The sequence below is a fragment of the Macaca mulatta genome, chromosome 18, assembly GCF_049350105.2.
Source record: "Macaca mulatta isolate MMU2019108-1 chromosome 18, T2T-MMU8v2.0, whole genome shotgun sequence".
In the NCBI taxonomy this organism is placed as follows: Eukaryota; Metazoa; Chordata; class Mammalia; order Primates; family Cercopithecidae; genus Macaca; species Macaca mulatta.
The window spans coordinates 38,727,926-38,741,730 of NC_133423.1; the positions used below are offsets into that span (position 1 = coordinate 38,727,926).

At 37.2% G+C, this 13,805-nt stretch overlaps 1 protein-coding gene across 2 annotated transcripts in view; it reads right to left on the reverse strand.

Moving 5' to 3' along the window:
* DCC (DCC netrin 1 receptor) overlaps positions 1-13,805 on the reverse strand; it is a 1,210,743-nt gene that overhangs the window by 13,683 nt on the left and 1,183,255 nt on the right. The window lies entirely within an intron of this gene.

The window sequence follows — 13,805 nt, forward strand, 5'->3', positions numbered from 1 at the left end:
AGAACGAAGGAAGATTTGTGGAGTTAGAAGAGCTGATTGATCTAGTCTACAAATGAGCATAAGACGTTAGAATAAAATAAAATCCATCATGGCTAACCTGATAGACTATCATTTTTAATTCTATTTTGGAACAAAAAAGATGTAATTCTGTTCTAATCTGTATGGCTTTTGTCAATAAAAGACATTCCATTGCTCATGAAAATCATTTGAGGCACTGCTGAGTATCTAATAGATGATATTTCTGTCTATTATACATAAGAGCTACCTTTTTGGAGGGAACTGAAATTTGCTTTATAAATTCTGCTTAGCTTGTAGCACTAATACAACCTCGTACCTATAGCCAAAAATAAAGCTTTTATAAAGGCTTATTGAATCAGCTAGTACATCTCACATAACTAAGGGTTGTGTCTTTCTTAGCATTGTAACCAAGAGGTCAGCAGAAAAGGCATTACAGAAAGCCATGAAAAGGCAGTGGCCCCAGTTCTCTTCTATCAAGAGAGATGACATTTTAGTCTTGATGGTTCTAATGGAGTCCTATATTGTGCCAAGAAAAAGTTGTTTGGACTACACTTTAGAAAACAAAATTCTAGCTAATGAAGCTCAGAGGTTACTCTACAATCAGATAAATAGGAGTCATCTGTTCATTGGGAAGGAAACAATGAAAATAATAAATAAATCTAATAAACTAGCAATCTGCTAGGTGCTGGTCACTAGAAATGATAAATCTTGACATAAGCATCTTTTCCCATACCATGACCTGACATGAAATTTCTTCATATTCATACTTTTCACTCTTGAACTTTAGGGAACAAAAGTCTGCAATTCGAGTGATATAAATCTTATGATAACATAAGAGGGTGATATTCTGTGTGTGTTACATCTGATGAGAAGCGAAATGAAACATGAATTGTTTTCTTAAGAGTGGAAATGATACTTCTGAGTGCCTACAAAAGTGTAGATCTATGCCAAGTATTTTAGTTTCATTTTGGACAAAATAACATGGTGAGGGAGAATTTGGGATATCACAGCAAGTCCAGTCTGCATTCAGATCTGTGCAATTTCTTGTCAAGTAAACCTGTCTTGGCCTGTTTTTCATCTGTAAAATAGGAATGATACTAGCAATTTGTTAGGATTAAATGAGATTATGTATTTAAAGTGGCTGATACTTAGTAACTTTTTCAAAGAGGGCTATTCACGCTGTGAAAAGTTGCCTGGGAGCTCTGGACTGTGGTTCATCACAGTACAGAGCCTGTGAAATGTCAAGGAAGCTCATTTGGTGCCAATTATAGTTATCGAATGAGGGCTATTTTTAATACTAATCATTTTATTATAATATCATATATTAACATTTTCAAAACAATTCTGCTAAGTATTTGTATTCTCGGTTCACACATGGGGGTGCCAAAATAAAGAAAAAGTAAAAAACTTGCCTAAGTTCGCACATTTAGAAATGGGCAGGCAGTATAAGAGTTCGCACCAACATCTGTCTAACTCCATGGAGCAAATGAAGGATGATCATTTGAAGTTTGTTGATGAAGTTTGTTGACCTAGCCCATCCAATTTACATGGGCTTTTTGAGGAAGCAATATAAATGAACATGAAATCTAGTTCAAGGACTATGAATCTGGGGATAAAACTCCTTTTTTTGTCGTTGTTTCTCATAACTGACTTGTAATTTAAAGGGAAAAGCAAAATAATCAACTCCAGCATTGACTTAAAATACTGTATTCCAATATTTTTAAAATATATACAAACATAAAATTTGCTGTAAGCATCATACCTTATAGTTCTTATGCTATGCTATAAAACAAAAACACCTTTAAAGTTAAACAGAAAGGCCCTATGAAAATAGTACAATTTGGATTATAATCATTAATTTAATATGATAAATGAGATTGTTGGGCTAAAGCAAAATTGCCATATGATACTGTTGCTATGTTACAATCATTTTGGGTTTGTCATATATGCCCAGTTTTCATTATGAACATTTTCCTTCTTTTTTTCATTTATTCAACAACTTGTTTTCTTTATTTTTAATCAACAAGGAAAAATAGTATATTTTTATGGTGTAAAACATAATGTTTTGATACATGTATATACATTATGGAATGGCTAAATCAAGCTATTTAACATATGCATTACCTCACATACTTATTTTTTGTGTTGAGAACACTTTCAATCAAATCTTAGCAATTTCTAAGTATACAATATATAGTTACTAACTCTAATCACCACAATATACAATGAATCTCTTGAACTTATTCCTCCTTTCTAACTGAAATTTTGTACCATTTGTCCAACATCTCCTCAATCCTCTCACCTCACAGCCTCTGATAATCATAATTTTACTATTTCTTTACTAATATAAATTTAATACTTTTATCCTGCCTCCCCCTTTTTTAAAATTATATTTTAAGTTCTGGAGTACATGTGCAGAATGTACAGGTTTGTTACATAGGTATACATGTGCCATGGTGGTTTGTTGCACCCATCAACCCATCATCTATATTAGATAGCTGTCCTAATGCTATCCCTCTCCTAACCCCCTGCCCCCGACAGGCCCAGTGTGCAATGTTCTCCTCCCTATGTCCATGTGTTCTCATTGTTCAACTCCCATTTATGAGTGAGAACATGCGGTGTTTGATTTTCTGTTCTTGTGTTAGCTTGCTGAGAATGATGGTTTCCAGCGTCATCCATGTCCCTGCAAAGGACATGAACTCATCATCTTTTATGGCTGCATAGTATTCCATGGTATATATGTGCCACATTTTCTTTATCCAGTCTGTCATTGATGGACATTTGGGTTGGTTCCAAGTCTTTGCTATTGTGAATAGTGCCACAATAAACATATGTGTGCTTATGTCTTTATAGTAGAATGATTTATAATCCGTTGAATATATACCCAATAATGGGATTGCTGGGTCAAATGTTATTTCTAATTCTAGATCCTTGAAGAATCACCACACTGTCTTCCACAATGGTTGAACTAATTTACGCTCCCACCAACAGTGTAAAAGCATTCCTATTTCTTCACATCCTTTCCAGGATCTGTTGTTTCCTGACTTTTTAATGATCACCATTCTAACTGGTGTGAGATGGTATCTCGTGGTGGTTTTGATTTGTATTTCTCTAATGACCAGTGATGATGAGCTTTTTTTCACATTTGTTGGATGCATAAATGTCTCCTTTTGAGAAGTGCCTGTTCATATCTTTTGCCCACTTTTTGAAGGGGTTTTGTGTTTTCTTCATGTAAATTTGTTTAAGTTCTTTGTAGATTCTGGATATTATGCTTTGTCAGATGGATAGATTGCAAACATTTTCTCCCATTCTGTATGTTGCGTGTTTATTCTGATGATAGTTTCTTTTGCCATGAAGAAGCTCTTTAGTTTAATTAGATCCCATTTGTCAATTTTGGCTTTCGTTGCTATTGCTTTTGGTGTTTTAGTCATGAAGTCTTTGCCCAAGCCTGTGTCCTGAATGGTATTGCCTATGTTTTCTTCTAGGGTTTGTATGGTTTTAGATCTTACATTTAAGTCTTTAATCCATCTTGAGTTAATTTTTGTATAAGGTGTAAGGAGGGTTCAGGTTTCAGTTTTCTGCATATGGCTAGCCAGTTTTCCCAACTCCGTTTATTAAATAGGAAATCTTTTCCTCATTTCTTGTTTTTGTCAGGTTTGTCAAAGATCAGATGGTTGTAGGTGTGTGGTGGTATTTCTGAGGCCACTGTTCTGTTCCATTGGTCTATATCTCTGTTTTGGTACCAGTACCATGCTGATTTGGTGACTGTAGCCTTGTAGTATATAGTTTGAAGTCAGGTAGCGTGACGCTTTCAGCTTTGTTCTTTTTGCTTAGGATTGTCTTGGCTGTAGGGGTTTTTTGGTTCCATGTGAAATTTCAAGTAGTTTTTTCTAATTCTGTGAAGATTTTCTAACTCAACAATAGGCATGACCTCATTCATACAGGGACTGTAATGTCAGGTGGTCTTCACTGGATGTGAATGGTTTACCTCAACTCACACACCCACACACCATTTTTTTTTTTTTTTTTTTTTAGACTTCTGACTATAACCATGGTGTTCCTGATGCCCTGTTAATTGTAAACCCAAACAGGAAGTCAGCCACTAAAATCCTTGGCAGGGAGTTCCTATCAAATCGTCTTCCAGATAACCCAGCATGTGAAATTCATGTTGATATTTTAGGCTATTATTTAAGTGAAGGCATAAAGTTTAAAAAAGAATTCACAAAGTTTAAAAGCTTTAAAAAGAGGCATAAACCTTGAGAAGGTATCTCCCAACCACGTACTTTGAATTGTGTTGCCTGAATTATGTTTGTATGCCCTTCAAGAATGCTTGCAATGTTCTGAATAAACCTGAATTTCTAATAGCTTTATTGTTACAAAGCTGTTCCTCTTAGTACCTTCCAGAAGCTAGCTCTTATCCCTTCCCATGTTTAACACAACAACTGCATCTTAAAAATGAACATTTGTCTGTACATATTTTTTTCACGTATCTTTTACTTATTTTTGACCTAGACTCCCTTAATCATAAAACCTATTTATTTTATTTTAAATTTTTCGTTTTAAAAACATGTTCAAGAAACTCAGCTACTTCTGAAAATTTATAATCTAACACGCAATTAAACACATGCAATGCATGTTTAACATATTTTGAAAATCAATTCACTCTAACGTAGGTATCTACAATAAAAAGTGAAAGGCATTGGCATAGCTTATTATGTAGAAAATTCAAGTAGGGCCAGTGCATGTTCTGTTCTAAGAAACATAAAAGTAAAGATTCTTTTAGAATATACCAGACTGTTGTACATAATTCCATAACATGTACTTCATCACAAATTTTTTGTCAGTTTGACATGCAGAGAAATGAATTCCTAGGCATAGCCTACGGTTATCATGATGGAAATGTTCTTATGGTGTATTTTCTTTCCAGAATTCCAAACACTTAGGTGTATTGCCCTATGTGTATCATACTGCATCAGCCACACTCCTATTGTTACAAAAGGACATGGACATGACTAAAAAGTACCATCAATCAAACTCATTAGAAAGTTCATTATAATAATTGATTTTCTCTAGTGCCCAGGCAAGAGTTATACATTCCAAATGTACTGAGTGTTGAACAAATGTATAAGACATGATGAGCATCACAAAAGGAATCGAAGACACTGTCTCAACTCAAAGACCACACGGAGTGTTTAAACCTCAGATGATTACCTTTTCTCAAGTACTATTCACAGAATCACAGAAATTTAGAATGCCAGAACCTCAAGGGTTCCTGGAGCTCATCAAATGACCTTCCTTTTATTTCGTTGGGGAGAATACTGAGGTCCCTGGAGATCAAGGTAGAGTTAATTTCAATAAAATTCTAGTAGAGGCAAAGAATTTAAACAGCCTCCCAGAGTTCATTGTCAGCAGGATTTGACTGGGACACTCTAGGGCCTTAAATATTTTTCTTTCCTTTCCCTGAAAGGGCAATTAAAGAAAAGAGTATAAGGGAAATTTCCCAGGAGAGATTTATTAACAACTAATTAGGCAACTGTGGTCTCAAAACTGCCCTTTAGTAAAGGAGAATAAATGTTTTAAAACCAAGATTTCCATGAAAACATCCTTTGTTGGAAGGCAGACACCATGTTCTTGGTTGTGCATAACTCCATCTCTATATGATATTCGTATTTGTGTAGATTCGGTGTTCAATATTTCAAGCCTGTGCACTGGTAAAACCTGGGTCCCTACAAGCTCACCAAGCAGTGCTTTTTCCTTAAGTACTCATAGCTCACCAAGCATAAATGGCTTCTTTCTTGATTTTCTGGTCTGCATCCCTGTTCTTTCATGGGGCTATGAGACATAACTTTAATCTTTTCACCTTCTGCTTGAGACCTGATCAGTCACCTTCCCAGTCTAAATTCTCAATCCATCTTCTACACCATTGAAACCAAATGAATATTTTATATAATAATCAGTTTCCTGGTATGGACTGATTGAAATGGTTGAAATATGGTTGAAATGAAAAAGCAATATAGTCATCAGGCATGTGGATTAGTGAGTGAGGCCTGGAGCTTGGTCCATTCCAAACAGGATACTTGACACCATATTGCAGCCTCTCACCTGCCAATGGACTGACTGCTACTGTTGGGAGACCATTTGTCCTAATCCTCCGTATTAAGCCTTCTTAGATTTCAATTACTTTGACATTGAAATGGGGCATTGCCACACTTCCTGGGAGACTAACTGATTTTTGTTTTTACACTGCTTTCAGAAGCCAGGTTTAAAGCCCACTTTGTTTATGCATCCCTGGCCTCACCAATTCTTGGTGACTCCTTCTTGATAATGGACTGCCTTGAGGCATGAGAGCCTTTGATGTGCCTGGCAGTGTTCTGACTCACTAGAAGAGAGCCACCATCCTACCAAAGAACTAATGGAAATTAGGGCAATTAGAAAAAAAACACACACACACACACACACACACACAGAAAACACATTACTTCAGGATATCAAAGTGCTGTTCTTTAATGTTAAGAAATGATAGAATTTTTGATGGCTTTTTCTATGTTGGCAGATCTAGATTGTAGCTATAGGGAAAGCTTCATATTTATTTATTCACTTTGGAGAACAACACTTAACATTGACAATTGGCCTAAATATGAATGCTTTTCATAAAACTTCTATGAGCTCTATCAGAAACATGTATCAAAAGAAAAAGAAAAATTAAAAGAATCTCTTTCATGGCTCCTAGCTGTTAATATAATTTCAATTTTGGAGTCAGGGTCCTCTGGGATCTCTCCCAAATATGAAAATTGATTTTCAAAATGTGATTAAAAAAAAAAAACCTACCTCATTTTGGGAGAGGGAAGTGCTCAAGGCTGGGTGGGAGCTAGTGAGAAGAAGATCGGTACCGGGGATCTGAGAAATTGGAAAAATCACCTCTCATTTTGCATACAGGTCTTGAAAGATGAAGGGTTTCCCAATCTGAAGTCCAAGCTGATCTATATATATATATTTTTTTTCAATGACGGTAAACTGTGTGTGACCTATACAACGAATTCCAAGTATTTAATGAGTGCTCAAATAAATATCCAGATACTAAGGAAGCATTTTAGCCTAGGACCTAGTTTTGTGACCTTGGCTTAATGGTCTAATTTCTTTGGATTTTGGGCTCTTTATGTCTATAAATGTAAGAAATTTAATTTTTAAGTTATTAGCTATGAAAAATTGCAATAATTTAGTTTTAAACCAGTGCTTTGTAAAAAAACTAAATGTTCTATCATTGTTTTCTTAAAATTATTAGTGAACAGCTACACCAACAATTAAGGTTTTATTGCTTTTGCATTTCAAACAGATACGCTAACTAAAAATAAGTGGTATTACGTTTCTGAGGTTAAATGATCCACGGCTAATTGAAAAATTTAAATTTACGAATGCTCAATCTGAAGTCACTGCAGAATTTCCCCTATCCAGGGTGCATGTTGGAGAAGTCTCAGGCGACCCTTTGGTGGAACACTGGCTGTTGATGTGCTAAGTAAATGTTCTTACACTGACATACAACTAATTAAGTGAGCATCGCTTTGGTTTTAATGTTATCTCCTCAGCAGGACCCACTAAAAGGAAAAAATAAAAATGGGCTGGAGTTCTGAGATGGGCTAGCAGTATGCATCAGGTGCAGATGAGCAGCCTCAGCAGGAATTTACAATTTTAAGATTCATTTTCACAGTACAGTTATTAAACATTTCATTTACTCATTAGGTACATAATATATGACTGCCAGGTGCAGACTCCTGCTAGCATCTCTCTGCAAAAGGTTTTCCCTTGTAAAATAATTTTTGGGGGTGAGAAACATTAGGATGCAGCTGGAATGGACTGAAAATGTTCACCAGGGTCAGATCAGAGGCCAATGCATAGCATCGTTTTGATTTCACTATTAACTCACATCTTCCCCACTGTTTCCTATTTCCTACTTCATTTTCCATTCCTTCACCCTTAAGAACAAAGTTAAAAAGGGTGGTTTTGAAGAAGCCTGCGTTCTCACCTCTACTTTGTCTCTGACACATTCTGGGAAGCCAGACAAAATGAAATGGCCTCTCTCAGTCTAGTTTCCATGTGAACCAGAATATTATTCTTACATATATTTATTATTAACTAACTAGCCTGTGTTTGGGTTATCTGGGGGCAGATATAGAAGTGTCACATAATCATTTACACTTCTGACAGGCAAGGAGCTTTTGAGGGTATGGGAGAAATAAAAAATATGTATGGGAAACTTTGTGTAATACTCTACCTTTCCAGCTTCAACAACTATTGAACAAAAAGAGAGTAGCTACATTTACTTAGACACGATAGCCTCAGACATCCCTCATCAGTGATCGAATTTCAAACTATAAATTTTGCATCAATCTTAAGACATTTTAGTCTACCCTGTGAATTGTACTTTAAGGGTGATAAACATCTCTAAATGCCACTTCTGGGAAGAGAAACATTGTGTTCTTCTCCCAACCTTCTTATTTCTCAAAAATAAGGGAAATGAAACAGACTATTTGCCCATGGGGGACGTGCTGATGAGGTGCCCTGCTCCCCTCTCTGCTCCTTTCTTCTTCTCCCATTGTAAGACAGGACTACTCTGAGTCACAAGTAGCATAGCTTTCATTGGCCACCTGACTGTGAAAAATGAGAGGAAAGGGTTAATGTACTAATGGTCACTTTTCAAGTTTTTAAACCTGATTGGGCTTGGCATTGGACATTGACATTGAAGACCCTTTGTCCTTAAACTTCACAAGAGTTGCATTTGTTAAGTACACAAGACAAGGCCTGACTTCAGAAGTCTCAGCCACCTCTCTACTGTCTGTTTCAGTTTACAGCTAGCGGGCCCAATATTCTTGTAGTCAGGGAGGGAGGAAGAGGTCTTCCACCTACTGCTACCATTTTCCAAAAGGCTATGATTCACTGCAATCCTTGATTCCTATCTGGTTATCAATACCTTGTCTCTATTATTTTTATAAACTAAAACCTAGAAAGAGAAAGGGTAAAACAGGTACCCTTTGTCCCACCTACAGTTACATAAACTACAATAAAACACCTTTTCCTACGTTTCTTTAAAATAGACCTTTTAAAGCTACCTTATTGCTCATGCCTTGGGGATAGGAACATCAAAGTTCAAAGAAGATAAAGGACTTGTTCAAAGCCACTCAGCTCGTAAGTTAGGCTTAAATTATATGTTCTTTCTTAGACAAAAATAAAAAATTCTCCAAGGTAGGCTTTGATAGAAAGCTGAGTGAAGCAGACCAGACAATCTTAGAGGAGACGAGGGTGTGAGAGTGAGACAGAAGGAGAAGAGACAGCAGGTATAGTGTGGGATGGTGGCAGGGGGTGATGGAAGAGGTAGAAGAAAGAATGGGAGTAAATCAGCATGTTCCTGCTCGCTTCTCTATGTGGATCCCAGCTAGACATGTTCTGATTTAAATGGGGAGTCAGTATAAATATAAACATCACAGCATCATGGAAGTGAAAATTTCTGAAGTCTTGGGAAACAATAACAAACATAGTACTTGGCTTTAGAGCTTCCTTAGTTTGAATAATGCAAAGGGTCAAAACTGTCTTCAAATATCTTTCTTAGTTTTTCACTCCTTTCTCTCAACTCCTCTTTAGCACTATCCAGCCTCCTCAAACACATACTCTTTTGACTTACAGCATTTTATACCCAATAAAAGATTTATGATAATATCTTCGGGGAAATTATATAATTTGAACTTCCTGACTGCTCAAATAAACATTTATTTTAATTAGCTCCCATTCTCTGTGATTTAACATTATCACTATTCATGGGTTCACTTACCCTCCTTACCACCAGAAAAAAAATTAAAATTTATTTTACAGATTGCATATGCTATGCACCCTGGGGTGACACTGGCTGAATGGGAAATTTTTATTAAATGATGAGTCATTGTTTGGGGAAATGTGTGTGCAGGCATTAAGTCTCTGCAGGAGGTGCTTTTCAGTGTACCACTTGAGGAGTGCTAAGGACAGGTTATGATGACCCCCTTCAAATGACAACACATCTCAGTTCCCCACAGGGGCTCATCTTTTGGAGAAAACATATCATGGATAGCAGTGGTCCTGATCTATTGCTCTTCATTTAGGCAATAAAAATAAGAGTTTGCTTCAGAAGTGGGACAAATTTATAAATACTAATTTAACTAATTCCCTCATCACACGTTGAAAAATGTAAAAAGCCTCATGTGTTTCTATGAAAATTAATAAATTTTGTGGAATTTCATTTGAGTAGAGCACAGGTACTCAGCTTTTGACCTCAGATTCAGAAAAGTTGTTTCAGTACAAGGTTTTGGAACTGGTCTTGAAAAACAAACAAACAAAAGAAAAACAGACATTGGTTTATGTTCCACAGGTGAGCTAAATTGAGGGTGATGACAAAACAGCAGGTCAAGTGGTTCTTAACCTGTTATAGATAATAAATAATTTGAGACAGTAATGAACGCTATGAACTCATTTGCTAGAAAAATGTACAGGCATACCAACAGAGAAATATCCATTTAATTTCAAGTGAGTTACCAAACACACAAATTCTTCCATAAACCCCAGATTAAGAGCATACAATCAGTTCAAAATCCAAACTACCTCACACTCTAATCTGCAGAGAGTCAGCCTCAGCATAACCTGGAATCTTTTTAGCAATTCAGAACCTCAGGCTCTACTCCAGATCTGCTGAATCTGAGTCTGCCTTTTCATAATGTCTGCAGGTAGTTCCCAGGCACACAAAACGAGAACCACTGCTTTTGATAGCCCTCTCCATGGTGAGCTTAGAAGTTAAGATTTATATCTCAAATCATGTTTGGACATGACCCATACTGTAACATGCTTAATAAAAACAAAATGTATAATTTTTTCAGTGAGAAGACAAAGGCATCAGTAGTGTTTTACATGTGCTCAATGAGAAATAACCTCTTTTTCTCGCTTTCGATAGCTTACTTCCTACTCCTCACTTTCTTACCCCTCTTTGCCTTGCTACTGATTCTCTTTGCAGAGAGTTCGTGCAGGGAATAGCTACGTTGGAAGTTAGAACTGGGATCTAGGAAACTCCATAAGCTTTAATCACATTAAATTGGTCAATTGTGAGGAGCAATTCAGGAGATGCAGTATTTATGAGAGAGAAGAAGCCAGGTAGTGACCGCCTAATATGTACATCTGTTGGATATAAGGCCTTGCTTGGGACTTATGCTGTTGTAATGCGATGTGATCATTTGCAGTGGGACCATTTAAGTGAGACAGCGAAAATGTCTTCCTGGCTGTCAAATGGATTTATGATTTGTGAGCAAGCCCCGTTCAAATGAAAGAGGCCACTCTTTTCTCTAGACTCAGGGAACAACATTCAGACAGCTCTGAGCAGTTGCTCTGACCTGCTCTGTTCACCTTCTCTCTCCCACACACGGGTCCATTTCATCGCCCCTTCTCTGTTGCATATACTTGTGGGGAAATATAGCATACATGAGTTAGATATTGTTGCACCAGACATTGAGCTGTTAAAATTTAAAATACATTTAAACTCGTTTTCATATTATCCTATGCTTCATATATAAGATGATGAAAACTTCACTGGGCTCAACTTATCAGGCCAGTTTTATCAACACAAATCTGGAGATAATGTGTTCTCCAGATTTATCAAGTATTCTAATGTGTCAGCTCAGGCATGTGTGCACCAAGCAGCCTGTTTCTATTAACTGAGGTACCACTCAGAGAGTAGCAAAAAAGAAAATAAACAAATAACTATATTCTTGTAAATGCAACACTAAAACTAAAAGCTAATTTTTGACTTAAGAGCATACTAGGTTCACACATTATTGTGGTTTAAAAAAAATGCTGTCTTAGCCAGGCGCAGTGGCTCATGCCTGTAATCATAATACTTTGGGAGTGTGAGGTGGGTGAATCACTTGAGCCCAGGAGTTTGAGACCAGCCTGGACAACAGAGCAAAACCCTATCTATCTCTGTGAAAAAGAAAAAAAATACAAAAATTATCCATATGAGGTGTCACTCACCTGTAGTCCCAGTTACTTGGGAAGCTGAGGTGACAGGATCACCTCTGCCAGGGAGGACAAAGTTTCAGTGATCTATAATTGAGCCAGTGCACTTTAGCTTGGGTGACAGAGTAAGAGATTGTCTCAAAAAAAAAAAAAGTGTTCTCAGCCAGGCGTGGTGGCTCACTCCTGTAATCCCAGCACTTTGGGAGACCGAGGCAGGTGGATCACAAGGTCAGGAGATTGAGATCATCCTGGCTAACATGGTGAAACCCCGTCTCTACTAAAAATACAAAAAAATTAGCCAGGCATGGTGGCGGGCACCTTAGTCCCAACTACTTGGGGGGGCTGAGGCAGGGGAATGGCATGAACCTGGGAGGCAGAGGTTGCAGTGAGCCGAGATCACCTCACTGCACTCCAGCCTGGGCAACAGAGCAAGACTCCATCTCAAAAAAAAAAGTGACCTCTATTAGAAAATTCTTACTTAGGTGACCTCAAAAGTAGAAAAATCATACAACTTGCTGGGTAAAATAATCAGAAATGTCAAAGAAGAATGTTTTAGAAGAGTACTTTGAAAAATATGTTGAAAATAGCAGTCACTACAAGTGCCATTATTCTTATAAGCCTGTACGTGCAATTATTCATTTCAAAATGAGAGGCATATGGTTTCATGAATAGGGCTTACTTATCATTGTTTTCTACTAAAAAAGCTTGTTAGAATCCCTTTTACCACACAAGATAAAGGCATTCTCGTCTAAGAGCCTTGACATTCTGGTAAATAAAGAGATCCTGGAAATAAGAACATCAATCCTTCTGCAAGCCTATGATGAAAGTCAATGCTGGAACACACACAAGATGTTTAACATGGCACTTGAATTTGTTTGTAAGTCCCTGCTAGTAAGATAAGAGTTATAAACATTCAAAGTCGAAGACTGTTTTTCACACAGTCTTGTAGGTACTACAGGTCATGTCTTTAGAAATGGGTTGCTGATGGTTAAACTCTGTTTATTTTAGTATCACAGAGACTTTCCGTTTGCTTTCAGTGCGTTAGATTTTTCGTAACACATTTTCAATAGTCCATTAGCACAGAGGTTTATGTGAGCACTTTATTTCAGCATTTCCCCTTGCTGCCAAAGAAAGCAACTGTAACTTGACGCTCACTGAAGAACTTTAAAGAACTCTGTCAACTACTTTGAATACTTAAAATGTATACCATGAGTCTCAAAATCTTCATTCAAACTAAAACCTTTCTCTTACTTGTAGTCTTTCACAAAACAAAAAGGAGAAAGGAAGAATATCTACCCTTATTTCTGTAGTAAATAAGGTTGTAGAATTTCATGTTTCCTTCCTCTTTAAAGAGGAAAGACCATCTGATTTCCCAGATGAGAAAAGTGAGATTCAGAGGGGCAAAATCATTTTTATAATTGGCATGATGGAGAGACTAGTGCTTAGGACTCTGACTTCCACTGATTCACACGCCTTCTTTTTTTTGAGATGGAGTCTTTCTCTGTCACCCAGACTGGAGTGCAGTGGCATGATCTTGATCTTGACTCACTGCAACCTCCACCTCCCAGGTTCAAGTGATTCTCCTGTCTCAGCCTCCTGAATAGCTGGGATTACAGGCACACGCCACCATGCCTGGCTAATTTTTGGTATTTTAGTAGAGATGGGGTTTCACCATGTTGCCCAGGCTGGTCTTGAACTCCTGAGCTCAGGCAATCTGCCTGCCTCAGCCTCCCAAAGTGCTAGGATTACAGGCATGAGCCATCGCA